Source organism: Protopterus annectens, chromosome 2.part1 (assembly GCF_019279795.1).
Source record: "Protopterus annectens isolate FY-2018-M chromosome 2.part1, PAN1.0, whole genome shotgun sequence".
In the NCBI taxonomy this organism is placed as follows: Eukaryota; Metazoa; Chordata; order Ceratodontiformes; family Protopteridae; genus Protopterus; species Protopterus annectens.
This window is the reverse complement of record NC_056729.1, coordinates 1141221885-1141238668: the sequence shown is the minus strand read 5'-3', so window position 1 is coordinate 1141238668 and position 16784 is coordinate 1141221885. Positions and strand designations below refer to the sequence as shown.

At 45.8% G+C, this 16784-nt stretch overlaps 1 protein-coding gene across 5 annotated transcripts in view; it reads right to left on the bottom strand.

Moving 5' to 3' along the window:
- Window positions 1–16784, bottom strand: part of PBK (PDZ binding kinase) — a 1262077-nt gene that overhangs the window by 1064389 nt on the left and 180904 nt on the right. For 3 of the 5 annotated variants that reach the window (XM_044062676.1, XM_044062675.1, XM_044062677.1), the window contains one exon: window positions 14463–14558. The exons of the other annotated variants lie outside the window; for them this stretch is intronic. The gene's annotated coding sequence lies outside the window, so the exon portion shown is untranslated. The remainder of the gene's footprint in view (window positions 1–14462; window positions 14559–16784) is intronic. 5 annotated transcript variants of the gene reach the window in all.

Sequence of the window (16784 nt, the reverse complement as noted above, 5' to 3'; positions counted from 1 at the left end):
GAGGGGTCAGCAGGAGACACCTGTAGAAAAAATATGTAGTCCTCAGACACCCTATAAAAACCTATCAGGTTTCCTGGGGGCAGGCGACTGGAAATCTGGAGCCTTGGACACAGTAGAAAAGGCATGAAACAATGCAGCCAAAACAAGAAGAGAGTACACTTGCAGACGCTTGTAATACCTTTTCTGAACTTCAGAAACCTGGGCACAATCACATTTAAAAAAACTCCATCGTTCTGAAGATTGTCCTCCCAAAAGAAATCTCCTCAAAAGGAGCGTCAGGACAGTGGACTCCTCTTTCTCAGACCCACAGTCCAAAAGAGAAAGAATCTGAGATGAATAAACAAGGGATTCTTCATCTGATTCCATGTCCTCTTCAGAGGAATCCTGTTCCCTGGGTCCTTTAAGGGGAGTAGAGATCCAGGGGGGAACACGAACAAACTCCATAAGAAGTTTTCAAAGCCATAAGGTCATTAAACAACCCCCCCCCCCAAATGAAATTCTGCCATTCACTCTGACGGTCCTTTGGAGCCAGAAAAACATTTTTTTTGTAAAATTTAGAAAACTCGGACCCCGGATGACATTCAATAACTGTAGTCAGAACTTTATCTGTAACCATAATCCGATGAACACCCCTAGGCCCTTTGGAAATCAGAAGTGGTTCCTCTCGAACATCTGAAGCTGATGTTTGCAATGCCTCCAGGAATGTGTGTGAGGTTTGATCCATACTGGCCTCCGAAATAGTCGTAGCAGAGGAATCCAACAGAGGAGCCGGCAGATCCTTCGAGCTTCCACTAGCCTAAGGAGAGACATCCAGCAAAGTCAGCACAGCGGAAGAATCAGGCCTAGATTTCTTGGCCTTTTTCTTCATGGATGGATGACCCTCAGTGCGGAAATTTCCTTCCATAGTGTCTTTCACTAAAAGCTTAAGATGTTGGTTTCCCAAGTACAAGGCCAAAGAGGAAAGCAGACTATTTATTTGACATTTGTTGACTGGGATAGTCCGACTGGGCAAAAGCCCTTTTTTAGTGGAGGCCCAGGGAGAAAAGCTCCATAATACAGCAAAAAAAGAAGTTATGTACTCACCATAACGTTCCATCTGAGTAGGTAACTTCATTTGTCAGCAACCTGTGGGTTACGGATCCGAGCAGGCAGCATATCAAGCTAAAGATCCAAGCTCCTCCCCCACACCCGTACCCATACTACCCTGCAAGCTCCTTCCAATCCTCAGATCGCGTTTGCCACCTGCACAAACAGCACAAACAACAAAACAAACTAACAACCTGAGAAAACCTGACTCTGAGACAAACAAAACTCGAGCATCCAAACCTCGAGTTCAGGTTAGGGGGAATGAGGGAGGGACGGTTGTTGACAAATGAAGTTACCTACTCAGATGGAACGTTATGGTAAGTACATAACTTATTTATCTGAAGTAGTTAACTTCATTTGATCAGCAATCTGTGGGACAGAGTTTCCAGCTACCCGAAATCTTGGGAGGTCCTCAAGGAAGAATATTCCAGAGCACTGCAGAGCCAAAAGCAGCCCTTCCTCTAGACACCAAATCTAGCTTATGAGAAATAAAGGTGTGAGGACATGCCCAGGTAGCTGCGGAACAAATGTTATCCAGGGAAACTCTAGACCAGAATGCAGCCGATGTTGCCATAGAACGCGTAGAATGAGCATGAACTCCCATTGGTTCTGGCAAGCCAGATTCTCTATAAGCTAAGAGAATACAACTCTAAATCCATCTGGCGAGAGTTACTTTAGAAATCGGTTTCCCTAAAAAGGGTTTTGCAAAGGAGACGAAAAATTGGTCAGATTTAAGAAAGACAGCCGTCCTGTGTAAATAAAAATGTAACTGTCTGTGAACATCCAGTAAATGAAGTTTATACTCCCCTTTGTTCTGATAATTAGGGGAAAAAACTGGCAAATGAATGGATTGATTAATGTTAGTCTCGGAAGCCACTTTGGGAAGAAAAGAGGGATTAGTCCTGAGATACCCCTGTCCTTGTGAAATACAAGGTATGGAGGTTTGATAGAAAGAGCCTGAAGCTCAGACACTCTCCTGGCTGAGGTAATGGCTACCAAAAAGGCAGTCTTCCATGACAAGAACGTCAGATCAACGGGAGCTGCAGGTTCAAACTGAGGCGATACCAACGCCTGAAGAACTAAGGTCAGGTCCCACAGTGGGGATGAATTTCTGATAGGTCGTCTCAAAAAAAAGGTACATTTTAGAAAGGTCTTACAAATTCTAGAAGCAGCAAGAGAACCAAAGTTGTCCCAATATGAAAATGGGAAACAGCAACCAGCTGAACCTTTACAGTAGATGAACTGGCCCCCTGCTGAAAAATATGAGACAAGAATTCTAGAACCGCTGGAATAGGAGTAGTAAAAGGATCCAAGTTCTTATGTGAAGCTCAAATGGAAAAACGTTTCCATTTACTATTGTAAATCTTCCCGGTAGAGGGCTTATGTGCTGCCACCAAAATGGACTTGACTAGGGAAGAGATACCGGGAGTCCTGGCAATTAAGGGAACTGGATCAGCCAAGCTGCGAGCTTGAGCTCGTCCAGATTGGAGGGGTCATTCCCGAGGGGTGAGAGATCAGATCCGGAATGGGATCCAAGATCCAGAGAGGAGCTATGAGATGAAACCGTAGGCAGGGGAACCAGACTTTATGAGGCCAGAATGGGGCTATGAGGATAAACTTGCTCCCCAACAGACGAGCTTTCTGCAAAACTTTTGTCATCAGCGGAAGTGGTGGATACGCATAAAGAAGACCAGGCGGACAAGCATGGACTAGAGCGTCTCTAGGGGCTTCCCCTAAAGGAGGAATTAGAGCGAAAAACTCACTGCACTTTGCGTTGGAAGGCACGCAAAGAGATCGCAGCAAGGCTGACCCCACTTGAGGAAGATCTGTTCCGCTACGGAAGAGTTCAGAGACCACTCGTAAGGGGAGAGAACAGTTCTGCTCAATTTGTCCGCCAGAATGTTGGACCAACCCGGAATGTGGGTCGCTAACAGGAAGTGGTTGGTGGAGATCGCCCATTCCCAAACTCTCATGGCCTCTCGGCAAAGAGGGTAGGACCTGGTTCCCCCCTGTTTGTTGATATACCAGACCACTGACATACTGACTGGATTGCAATAGTCCCTGGAGGAAGGAAGGCATGAAGGGCCTGCAACGCTAAAACGACCGCCCTCATCTCCAGTACATTTATATGCAGAACGGTCTCTGTACGAGTCCACGTGCCTTGGACAGTCCTGCCCGCACAATGCCCCCCCACCCTAGGCGAGAGGAGTCCATGGTCACTGTGGCCTGGGGTAGGGGCATAACAAACCGTCATCCTTCCCGAAGGTCTCGGGATTGGAGCCATCACGAGGGAGTTCCTGCAAACCCTGCTGAGGGGGATCGGCAAGTTTAGTGGATGATGTAGAATGGACCACTGGACTTGCAAAGTCCATTGTAAAACCCTCATGTGCAGGCGAGCGTAAGGGATCAAACTGCTGCTGCCATGGACCCTAAAGCTCTCAGGACCAACTCTGCTGGAGGAGCAGGAGACTGAAGAAGAACTAGTACATGTAGAGTTATGCTGTGAAGTCTGTCTGGCGTTAGGAAAGCCTTGACCTGAAGGGAATCTATCCTGGCCCCTATAAAGTCTGTAACCTGAACAGGTTGGAGGAACAACTTCTTGACATTTAGTGATCCCCAACTGGGATGATAAATGGAGGAAGAAGTCCCTGGCTAGAGAGAGTAGATGCCTGGTGAGGAGCCAGTCGTCTAGGTACAAGAAGACCTGTATGCCCTGGAGCCTTAGGTGAGCCGCTACAACTGCCATGACCTTGGTGAACACCCTGGGGGCTGTGGTGAGACCGAAGGGTAAGACCCTGAACTGGTAATGACTGGCCCCTAGCCGAAGGCGGAGAAACCTCCTGGACCGTCTGTCCATGAGTATATGGTAGTACGCATCCATGAGGTTTATGGAGCACATCCAGTCCTCCTCCTGCAAGAAGGGCAGGATGGACTGGAGCGTGACCATCCAGAATTTCTCCTTGGCAATGAAAAGGTTCATTGCTGACAGGTCGAGAATCGGCCTTAAGTCACCCGTCTTTTTTGGCACCAGAAAGAACCTGGAGTAGATGCCTAATACGGACTGGTCTGGGGGCACATGCTAGATGGCTCTTTTTTCTAACAGCTTTTCTAATTTACAAAGCCGCGGCCTTTCTTCGAGTGGGAGGCGCCTTGAGTAAGGGAACTTGTTTATGAAGGGGATTGAATAGCCTCTGGATATTACCTGAAGCACCCAGCGATCTGTGATGGACTCCCATTGAGCCAGGTGCCTCGAGAAACGTCCCTCGACTGCCTCCTGAGGGAAGCAGTCGGGTAACCCCTCAGGGCTGCTGCGCGGGTCGGTAAAGGGTTCCCGTGACCCGAAGTTCTTCGGACCCCTCTGCCTCTGGGCCGGCGTCCACCTTGTCCCCCTATGCCTCTGGGGGAGAAGGAGTCCTGAGCGTTCTGGGCCTGCTGAGATTTCCAGAACCACATCATCTTCTGCCCTCTCTGGTTCCTGGAGAAGGACCTTTGAGGGGTAGAGAAGCGGATTCCAATGGCTGACGGCGTTTTCCCGTCTTTCTCACTCTGGACTAGCGTCTCGCGGACGGTCTTCCCAAACAGGGTAGACCCGTCAAAGGGTGCATTCGCGAAGGACACCTTGAAAGGTTCAGAGAAATCGCAAAGCCGAAGCTAGGCATGACGCCTTAAGGCTATACCGGACCCGCTAGCTCTAGCGGCTCCTTCCGTGGCGTGGGAGAGTAGCCGCATAGATGTATTTGACACTGATTTGAGAGTGGCCATATGCGCAGAGAGAAAGTCCGTTTATCCTCGGCTGACATGGACTCTGGGGGAGACTCAGCGTACTCTTTAACCAGGTCCCTCTGCAGTCCAATAACATGGGCCAAGTAATTCAGAGTCCTAATAGAGAAGGTAGCTGAAGCAAACATCCGCTTTCCAATACGGTCCATTGCCCGTGACTCCTTGTCGGGGGGGATGGACTGAGGAACTTTCCTGAGCTAGTTCCTTTTTGTTGGTCGCCGCCACCACCATGGCATCTACAGGGGAACCCTTGCTCCATGAAGCTTTGTCTGTAGGGGGGCTCAAAATCTTGTCGGGCCTCCTGGGGATAGGCTCTACATTGTCCAGTTCCTTCCCCGCCCTGGTGGTAATCAGGTCGTCCAGAGGGTCGGCCGGGGGGGGGGGGGCACACACCCAAGAGGTAGATGGGCCTGTGTCAAACGCCTCCAGGAATACCGACTCGTCCAAGGAAGGCTTTTTGGAGGACCACCCCCCTTTGGCAAAGCATTTCCATAATGTCTCCGAAGGAGACTTCGTTGGGGGGTGACTTGGGGTTATCTTCCCCTTCCTCCAAATCGGTATCCTCAGTATGGAACTCAGGGGAGTCCCAAGTGCCTCCTTTTGCACAGGTGTTTGTGAGGAATCTCCTCGGAGGGACTGTCCGAGTGGGGCTCACCAACAGATTTGTGTTCCTCCAGGGTAACTGGCTGGGGCATCAATGACACAGGCTGTCCCTGGGACAGGATGGAGTACAAACCGAGCTGCGAGGGGGCGGGGGCAGATCCTGAGAACAGGGGGAGGGGGTCTCGATCCTCTAGAGAGAACCTTCTCCACAACATTGAATGCCGCAGGGGAACCAGCCTCTCTAAGACAGGTGGCCGGCACCCTCGGATCCGACGAAGGGATCGGAGTCTGAGCTGAAGCGCTCGGATCAGAGTGGACGGTGTGCTCTGACCGCAACGGAGCCAAAGACACACTCGCCCCCTCGGATCCGATAGGCTCGAGGGCATGGCCGGCGTCGTGGTAGCGATAACTATCGGCGCCGACTCCCTGACGCCGAGGCTCCTCAGATCTGAAGACTCCAAAACCCGGTAGTGGATCGGAGAAGGAGCTATCGGGGCAAACAGTGGAGCTGAACTCCCCCTCCCCCAGAGGGGGGGGGGGGCAGCAACACTCCCATCTGCAGCAGAGTCTGTAAAAAGTGACGCATCATCCGGTCCATATCTGCCTCCGAGAGGCTTCTAGTAGATCTGGACGAGGCCGCCGAAGCCGGTCGGGAGGGCCTACGCGACGACCTCGAAGATGGTTGGGCCTCCAGCTCCGGAGAAAAGCGTGGAGAACGGAGCCGTGGGGGTGGGGAAGGCTTGGAAGTCCTCGATGGGGAAAGGAGAACCTTGGCAGGAGGGGCAGAGGGGTCCAATTCGGCCCACCATTTGTGGCTTCTCTCTCTGTCCCTTTCTCTCTCCTGTCTTTTTTCACCTCTCGATCTCCCTGGGACAAGGTGGGAGGGTGAGTCCCAGCCAAGGGAGGAGGGCCAGATGGTTGGGCAACCACAGCCACAGTTGTCGCTACAGAGGGAGAGGAGGAAGAAGCAGATTCCGTGGGTAAAAAGCCCACAAGAATCAGCTTATTCTTCCTGTCTCTCAAAGCCCGGGGGTTAAAGGCTGCACAAATTTGGCAGCCTGTGGAAAGATGGGCCACCCCCAAGCAAAGAAAACACCGAGTGTGACCATCCGCTGGCGACAGCTTATGGCCACACTCAGTGCACTTAGAAAAAGTAAGTTTTTGGCCATCAGCCATACCATACACTCAAACGCACACCTGAAGGAAAAGGGGCCTACTGGTGATAGAGATACAAAGCATAAGAGGGGTATAGAGTAAAGTAATAAGAAAACGAATATCTATCCCAAGAGAAAAATACTATACATGCACACACAAACAACTAAGTGCCCAAAGTTTTATCTATAAAACTGTAAAATACTTAACTCGCCTGGAGCTCGAGGAATCCCGTGGTTGGCAAAGCCGCAGCAAATGAGATCTGGGGATTGGAAGGAGGTTGCAGGGTAGTACGGGTAAGGGGGTGGCGCTTGGATCTTTAGCTTGGTATGCTGCCGGCTCAGATCCGTATCGGATCCGTAACCCACAGGTTGCTGATCAAATGAAGTTACCTACTTCACATCAAGATAATTTACATGGAAAATGCAATACAATAGAGAAAGAACATATTGAAACATAAGCAAAAATTGACTTACTAGTTTGATACAAATAAGTGAATAAAATTATATGTATATAGTTAGAAGAGAAAAGAAAGAATAATTAAAAATAATTCTAACAAGGGCCAGAGCTCAGGTGGGATGGTCACAAAGACATAACCAATTGGTATTTAGATGCTCGGAGTATTTTCTTAAATTCATGGACCTTGCAAATATTTTGGAGATACATGGGAAGCTTGTTCCATTAGGTGGCAGGAGAATAGCTATATAGATTTGTCCAATTAATTTTTTAGGTTTGTGAATCTGTAACAAACATTGATCAGAGCTTCTAAGGGATCGGGGAGGGTTATAGAGAGAGATAAGAGTAGAGATGTTAGGGCAAGAGGAGGGTTTGTTCAGGATAGAGTGGATGAAAATAAGAGTTGATTAGGAAGCTCAAGCCATCCAAGAGTCCTTAGAGCAAGGCAGTGGTGAGATTCTGAAGGCAGATTAGCAACGAATCTGGCTACTTTGTTGTAAGAACTTTCCAGTTTAGAGAGAAGTAAAGACTGTAAGTTAATATGAATGTGAGAACAATAGAAAAAGTTGAACCTGAAATTGAACCCTGAAGGACACCCATTTTAATGGAAAGAAAAGGAGATAGGGCAGACAGCCATTTGAAATATTGCTGCCCGTCAGTAGGATAACTGTTAAACCAAGAGACAGTTTCTGTAGACAGGTTAAGGTGGGACAATTTTGAGAGAAGGATGGCATGGGAAACAGTTTCAAAGGCTTTAGAAAGATCTAAAGGAGACAGGACACTAGTTTAGTGTTATCTCTGGCAAGGGAGATGGAGTCTGTAATGGAGATGAGAGTAGTAATGGTACTATGGTGGGGGCGAAAGCCATGTTGGGTAGAGGCGATCAGATTGTGTTGAATGAGATGGGCTAATAATTGTAAGTGAACTCAATGTTCAAGCATTTTGGGGAGGGGAGAGAGAATGGCTATAGGACGAAGATTAGAAAGTTCTCTTGAATTCCCTCCCTTATGGGTTGGAATTATGTGGATTTTTTTCCAAATAGTAGGGACAGTAGATTCCTTAATGGAGAGATTTATAAGGATGGAGAGTGGGTATGCTAAAGATTTGGCTGCAGTCTTTAGGAAGACAGCAGCCGCGGTGGTGCAGCGGTAGCGTTGTCGCCTCACAGCAAGAGGTTCTCCCGTTCGATTCTCGGCTGGAGGGCCTTGTGTGTGGAGTCTGCATGTCCTCCCCCGGTCGAGTGGCATTCAAAAGACATGCGTAGAATGGGCATGCCTTCATTGAAGGTTGGGCGTCAAGCTGGCACCACAGCACCATACAAATCTACTGCCAGTCATTAGCGGACTGGAGTTCCGCTGTGGTGACCCCTAACCGGGAAAAGCCGAAAGAAAAACAACAACTTTAGGAAGACAAGTGGCAATTTATCAGCTGATGGGCAACATGGTTTTAGTTTAAGAAGCTTTTTATTGTAGCTGGTAGGAACAGGTTTTAGAGAAAAAGGTGAGTTGTATAGTATGGGGGTAGGGAGTGGGAGATTGGGTGTATATGAAGTCTGCATCAATGAAGAATGAATTAAAGATAGTTGCAGTTTCAAGGGGAGTATTATTGGGGGAAGGATGAGGTGTAAAGGGATTGCCTGGGTAAAGAATCTGATTAATAGTATTCCAAAACTTTTTGGGGTTTCTGGGTGTAGTGCTTTGATTTGTGTAGTGGAAGTTCTTTTTGTCACTGATAATGTTTTTGTCAGGTTGTGGAGTTCCCTATATTGTAGGAAGCTGGAGGTTTACTTTTGGTCCAAAGTTTCCACAGATCTCTTTTGGGTATTAGAGATCTAGTAAAGTTAGAGAGCCAAGATGAATGCTGAGATTTTATTCTGACCATTCTGGGTGGGGGAACAGAATTAAGTGCGTTAAGGAAGATGGAGTTAAATTTAAGTACTGCTTCATCCAGAAGTAGAGTAAATAAGAAGGACCATTCTATAGCAAGGAGAGAGTTGTCAAAAATCTCAGAGTTAGTTAGCTTACGGCATTCTTTAAATTTGTGAGGTCTAGAGTAATGGGGAAGAATCTTTGGATACAAATTGGACAAGGATCGCTTATGGAATCTGGTAGGGATTGAGGGCAGTGATCTAGGTGAGGATTAGAAACGAGAATCCAGTCAATAATAGAACTTGAATTAGTGGGTTTATGGTGAAAGCAGGGGAAAGAGGTAAGTTAAGTAAACCCATACAAGTTAATGCTGGAAGTGGGGGAGTTGGAACAAATAGTTTTATTAGTTATTAGGTTATTTAGTATTAATAGTTTAGACAACTGATATTAACATTGCCTAGAATTATAGTTTCATTGGATATATTGTCAGACATCCAGTGCAGAATCAGTTCTATCAGTGGTAGGTTATCTTTTGGGGGTATAGAGATGGCAACTACTGTTAGGGTTTTGTGAATGTTAGGTTTAAAATTGGCCATAATGTGTTCTGCTGGGTGAAAACAGGGAAGAGGATTGGAAGGAGGGGTTAAGGTTAGGTGGTTAGAGTAAACAATGGCAACACCTCCTCCTTTTTTGTGTGTTCGGTCATGACACAGAATGTTGTAACCTGGGGCAAGAAATTCATTATCTGTGTTGTGAGGTTTTAGCCAAGTTTGAGAGTGCAACTATGTTAGGAGAATATTGGTCTATCCAAAAGTGGAATTCAGTTGTCTTGATACTATGGATGTCGATGGAGTAGAAGGATAAAAGTTTGGGGTTAGAGATGTGTATACGCAAAGGGACAGGATAGTCTGAAGCTGATGAAGCAATAGTGAGGCCTGGGTTAGAGTGAATGTCACCTGAGAGTTGAAGGAAGATGAAGGGGTGCAAGAGAAGTGCGATAGATTCAAAGAAATAGAGAAATTTATGTTTGGCTCAAAATGTCGAAGTAAGCTTAGGAGATATCATTTTGGAGAGATTGAGTTCAGTACAAAACAAAAAGTGAAGATGAAATGGGAGAGGAGTAAAGTGTATGTCAGTGTGCAATATAGATAGAGGAACTAGGTGAGCAGGGATGTAGAACTAACAGGATGTGATAAGAGGTAAGGTTGGAGAGGAGTATTAAAAACAGAATATAAGGAGGTCCCCCAACAGGTACAAATATGACTTAGTCATTGTATATGAGTGTGAATGACCTGAGATGTACCTCACTGGACTACATGAAGAGAGACTGGGAGGAGCTCTCGGATTATGTAGCCCAGGAAGGTATGACTCTAGCCCTGAGCAGCATCCTACCGTCACCCAGAATGATACCAGAGTACAAGCAGAAAATGATTGGATTTCAACAACTGGCTAAGTTTCTGGTGTCATTATAAGGGGATTCAGTATCTGTTTGCCTGGGATGACATGACTGACATACCTTGATGCTTTGCCAGAGATGGCCTGCATATGTCAACCCCGGGCTTCCGGATACTGGCCAAGGCTATTGCCACCCCTATAGTGCCTTTTTTTAGGCGGTGTTCCAAAGACCAAATTACCACCATAACAGCTACAAACAAATGCAATCTGTGGGTCATGCTGCTCAACGCTAGAAGTCTAAATCTCAAAATGCACTTGCTCAAAGCACTCCTTAAAATGGAGATCAACATTTGTGCTGTAACAGAGACCTGGTTCAAGGCAGCAGAAAGCACCCCTACACTACCAGATTATAACTCTTTCCACACCTTTCGGCCCCAGCACTTGGACCGAAGCTCCAAGGGTGGTGGTGTTTCCATATTCATAAAGGAAGCGCACACCTCCAGACTGGTAGCCTAACATAACGCATCAGAGATATTTCAGGTGCAGCTAACACTGGGTAAGACAGTGATTCAGGTTGTAGCCTGCTATCGGTCCCCAACCATGTCGCAAGACTCACACTCCACATTTCTAAGCACCCTGGAGAATATTAGGATCCAGCCCAACACTCTCATACTAGGCAACTTCAACTTCTCCTCCATTAACTGTGAAAACTACTCATGTACACTTGCCCAATGTTTCCTGGAGTTCATTAATTTGAATGCCCAGGACAAGCTCATTCGTACTCCCACTAGAGGTAGCAACATCCTTGACCTGGTCATTACAAACATGGGCTATCGTTGCTCTACACCAATAGTCAGCTCATCCCTGGTTAGATCCGACCACAAACTAATCACCTTGGAAATCCACATTCCTCCCACCCCCCCCCCCCACCCCTCACAAAGGTAACCACCATGCTAACGTTCGGCTCTTAAAAACAGAGGTGGCGAACTTCACGGCACCCCATGCAAATAGGGAATAGTTGCATGACTGCCGAACCATACACCAATGCAATGTATGAACACGTAAACAAATGCATGGATCTCGCCATATCCAATAGAACCAAGATGCTCTCCTCCAAAAAAAGGAAACCAATCTGGTGGTCCCCTGCCATAAACAAACTCTACAACAGGAGGAGGAAACTGATGAGGAATATGGTGAAGTCCCAAGACTGGAAAAACTCCCTTATCAGCCTCAACAAAAAGTTGAAATCCCTCATCAAATCCTCTAAAGCTAGCTATGAAAACAGAATTGCAGCAGACAGTAAAGACAACCACAAGGCATTCTATAGTCATGTAAAGAATATCCATGGCAATACCCAGATTTGCTCTGAGCTACTGCACAATGGCAGCTCCTATACTGAGCCAATAGATATTGCCAATATACTGGCTGAAAGATTCAGTGCCAAATTTACCCCTCCCCCATATTACCAATCACACTATCAGTAGATTGCCAGGCACCCAGTACTACTACTGCACAGGTTAAAACAGCACTGTTCAAGGCCAAGAATACAGCCTCTATGGGACCTGACAATATTCCTGGCTGTGTTCTACATGAACTACAGAGTGAACTGGCACCTCACATGTGTGCCTTGTTCAATCACAGCCTCACCTCAGGCTTTGTTCCTACCGTCATCCCTTGGCACAAAGGAGGAGCGACTACAGACTCTGGAAGCTATCGCCCCATTAGCCTGAGTAGTCTGATATGCAAAGCTATGGAATGCATCATCATGGACCTAATAAACAAGGATATAGGGAATCTCCAAACTCTGGATCCTAAACAGTTTGGTTTTGTGAAGGGTAGATCATGCCTGCTTAACTTGGTCGACTTCTTGGAGTCGGGCACCAGAGCTGTGGATGAAGGCAAGGTGGTTCATGCAGCCTACCTTGATCTTGCCAAGGCCTTTGATACCATTCCCCACTCAGGAATCATAGAAAAACTCACTAAGCTAGGCATCAACCCCTGTATCACACATGAACCCAAGTCAATTTTAAGAATTTTAATAGAGAGATTTTAGCTATTTTTGCTTACACTGCATTATACGGATACTGAGAAGGTGGCACGTTTGTTTCATGTTTGCACCTATATCACTAGGTGGGTTGTAAACTGGCTCACAGATAAAACCTACACTGTGAAAGTAGCCGACTCCAAATCAGACTGCAGAATAGTCAAGAGTTGAGTCCCACAGGGTTTGGTATCGGGTCCTCTCCTGTTTGGTATCTACGTCTCTGAAGTCCAGGCCAACACAAAGGGACTCCGGCTGACAAAGTTCGTAAACTATTGCAAGTTGAGAAGCAATTATTAACTCCCCAAGTGATATTGACATCCTACAGAATGTCCTCACTGAGACCAACGACTGGTGTCAGAACCATGGCCTTAAGCTCAGTGCCAAAAAATGTGTCATTATCCCCTTTGGGAAAAACCCGGTTCCCATGAATTACCATATTGATGGTAGTCCACTGAATGCAGAAGGCATTATAAGGAGATCTAGGAACACAGGTTGACAGCAGCCTCTCTTTTGACCACCACACTGCCACTGTGGTCAGAAAGTCTTTGTGTGGCACATCTCATTACTAAGGGTTTTGCATCCAGGAAGAAAGAGGTCATTGTCTCCCTCTACTCTTCCCTCATTAGGCCAATCGAGTACAATGCCCCATTTGGCATGTACCCCACTAGACATCTGCATCAACTAGAGAGGCCGCAAAGAGGATCCTAGGTCTTAAACACTTGTCCTATACGGACAGACTCAAAAAACTCTATTCTTTGTCTCATATTGCCTACTTAGAGGCGATCTCTGCTAGACTTAAAAAGCCATGTCTGATCCAGCTCTGTTAGAAATGCTACATCTAAAAAAATCCCAATCCCAATCCCTCCACACCACACACTCCAGGGAGCTCAACCTCATTACCACAATCAACAAAACGTACTGGAGGGACAGGTTCAAAACACAGAGACTGCCCATGCTAAGGAACAGACTTCCCATACATGTCAAGCAGAGCACCTCGCTGACTCTCTTCAAGAGAAATCTTGATAAGTGGATGGGAAATAGAAAATTCACCCCGAGGATAACTGCAGTGCCTCTACTCGACAGAGGCACTTGGAACTAAGGTCGGGTGGCACAATGCCAGGGTAATCCTATGGCTAGGCTTGTAAAGGCCCCAGGGCCATTAGTCTAGTACACACCTATGAAGTTAAAGAGAGATATAGAAAAGGATGTTGACAGTATTAATCAGGGAGGTGCTTAAGGGAGCCAAAGGAAGTAGATGGTAGGGAAGAATGAGGTGGGAGGAGGATGCAGTGAGATAAGAGGAGAGATGTAGGAGGGAAGTAGATGGTAGGGAGAGATTGTAATTGGTTAATGTAATTGGCTACAACGCACAGAAAGTTGGAGTGTGGATAGGAGGTGTCAAGATGATTAGTTAAAGAAAATTGAAGTGGGGGTGGGTGGGAATGGGGGTAGGAAGAGGAGCGGAGTGAGCCCGATCGCAGCAAGGGTGAACAGACCAGGGCTGGCCCAGACTAGAATCAAACTACAAAGCAAAACAATTAGGTAAGGATATCACAGTCCATCATCAAAAAGGTAAAAAATTATTCAACTTACAAGCTAAAAGAAAAGAAACAGAGGCAGACGATAATATAAATTGGAGAAATATAACATTAAAATGTCAGTTTTTGTATCAAAAGTTAGAGATTGTGGATGTCAGAAAAAGAAATTTAAGATGCAAGCTGCATGTGATATAAAACAAAAATAGAGGAGTATTACGATCTGAAAATAGTAGTTTATGACAACTTAAGGGAGAAAGAAATTTAAAAAAACCAAAAGAAAGTCAAACAAGAGGGAGAGCCTTAATAGAGAACAGGAGAGGAAAGGATAAGAAAGCAGTAAGATGGCTACGCCAGGACAGCATGTGGAGTCAGTTACTTCAGACAGGACAAATTCTAGAAATAAAAGTCCATAGAAGAAAAAAAAAGGGAGACGGACAAAACAGCAGAAAGGTGATGTAGGTGAAGCTGTAACAAATCAGGTACAATGCAGAGATGGGGCTACAAACAACAGACTATACAATCATAATTTGAGAGACTGACCTTAAAATAAGCCAAGGCACTTGAAGTAGGGTAATTCCAAAGACAGAGAAGGTTTGTCACGATGTTGCACAGGCAGGTCAGGAGATTTGAAGTGTACTAACAAAATAAAACAGAAAAAAGAAAGGGAGAAATTAGCTAAAGATAAGACAACAAACTAGTATACTATTAAATATTACGTACTTTAGCAAACACCTGTAACAAATACAACATGTAGAAATATCATGATTTCCAAAGTTAAGCAGAAAACAAAACTCTACTACATATATCCCTGCTGCTATACATGACAGTACATAACTAAAGAAACCGGAATGAAAAGATAACACTAAGTCAATTTGCTCAACAGGGGGTATTACAAGGTGAGCACAATAAAATCTGGCTGAATAAACTATAGGTATAAGGACAGAAGGAGGTGGGACATTAATTGCTGAACAAAATGCAGTGTACAACAATCACAAGAACAGAAGATACAATATAGCAATGCCAAATAGTAAAAAAAATGTGTGTGTGTGTTTATATCATCTTCTTTCGGCTGTTCCCGTTAGGGGTCGCCACAGCGGATCATCGGTTTCCATTTCTTCTTGTCCTCTGCATCTTGCTCTGTCACACCAACCACCTGCATGTCCTCTCACCACATCCATAAACCTCATCTTAGGCCTTCCTCTTTTCCTGTTACCTGGTAGCTTCATCCTTAGCATCTTTTTCCCAATATACTCAGCATCCCTCCTCAGCGCATGTCCAAACCAACGTAATCTTGCCTCCTTGGCTTTGTTTCCAAACCTTCCAACCTGGGCTGACCCTCTAATATACTTATTCCTAATCCTGTCCACCCTTGTCACACCCAGTGCAAATCTTATCATCTTTAACTCTGCCACATCCAGCTCAAACTCCTGCTTTTTTGTCAATGCCACTGTCTCCAACCCATATAACATAGCAGGTCTCACTACCCTCTTGTAGACCTTCCCTTTCATTCTTACTGGTACTTGTCTGTGACAAATCACTCCTGACACTATTCTCCACCCACTCCATCCTGCTTGTACTCTCTTCACCTCTCTTCCACACTCACCATTACTCTGAACTACTGATCCCAAGTATTTAAACTCATCCACCTTTGCCACCTCTACTCCTTGCATCCTCATCATTCCTCTATCCTCCCTCACATTCACACACATATATTCTGTCTTAGTCCTATTGACCTTCATTCCTCTTCTCTCTAGAGCATATCTCCATCTCTCCAGGGTCGTCTCCACCTGTTCCCTACTCTCACTACAGATCACATTGTCATCTGCAAACATCATAGTCCATGGGGACTCCTGTGTGATCTTGTCTGTCAACCTGTCCATCACCATTGCAAATAAGAAAGAGCTCAGAGCTGATCCTTGATGTAATCCCACCTCCACCTTAAACGCATCTGTCACTCCCACAGCAGACCTCACAGCTGTCACACTACCCTCATACATATCTTGCACCACTCTTACATACTTCTCTGACACTCCTGACTTCCTTGTACAATACTACAACTCCTCTCTAGGCACCCTGTCATATGCTTTCTCCAAGTCTAGAAAACCACAATGCAACTCCTTCTGACCTTCTCTGTACTTCATCAACACTCTCAGAGCAAACATTGCATCTGTAGTGCTCTTTCCCGGCATGAAACCATACTGCAGATCACTAATCATCATACATCCCTTCTTAACCTAGCTTCCACTACTCTTTCCTATAACTTCATGCTGTGATTGATCAATTTAAACCCTCTGTAGTTACTACAGCTCTGCACATCACCCTTATTCTTAAAAATCGGTACCAAAACACTTCTCCATTCCTCAGGCAATCTCTCACATTCCAAGATTTCATTAAACAATCTAGTTAAAAACTCCACTGCCATTTCACCTAAACACCTCCATGCTTCCACAGGTATGTCATCTGGACCAACAGCCTTTCCATTCTTCATAATCTTCATAGCTATCCTTACTTCCTTCTTGCTAATCCATTGTACTTCATGATTCACTATCCCCACATCATCCGTCCTTTTCTCGCTCTCATTCTCTTCATTCGTCAACCCCTCAAAGTATTCTTTCCATCTGCTCAACACACTCTCCTCACTTGTGTGTGTGTGTTTCCATCATTATACTTTATCACCTTTACCTGCTGCACATCTTTCCTAGCTCGGTCCCTCTGTAGCCAATCGGTACAGGTCTTTTTCTCCCTCCTTAGTGTCCAACCTTTCATACAACTCTTCATATGACTTATCCTTAGCCTTTACCACCTCTCTCTTTGCCATGCACCTCATCTCCTTATACTCCTGTCTACTTTTTCCATCTCTCT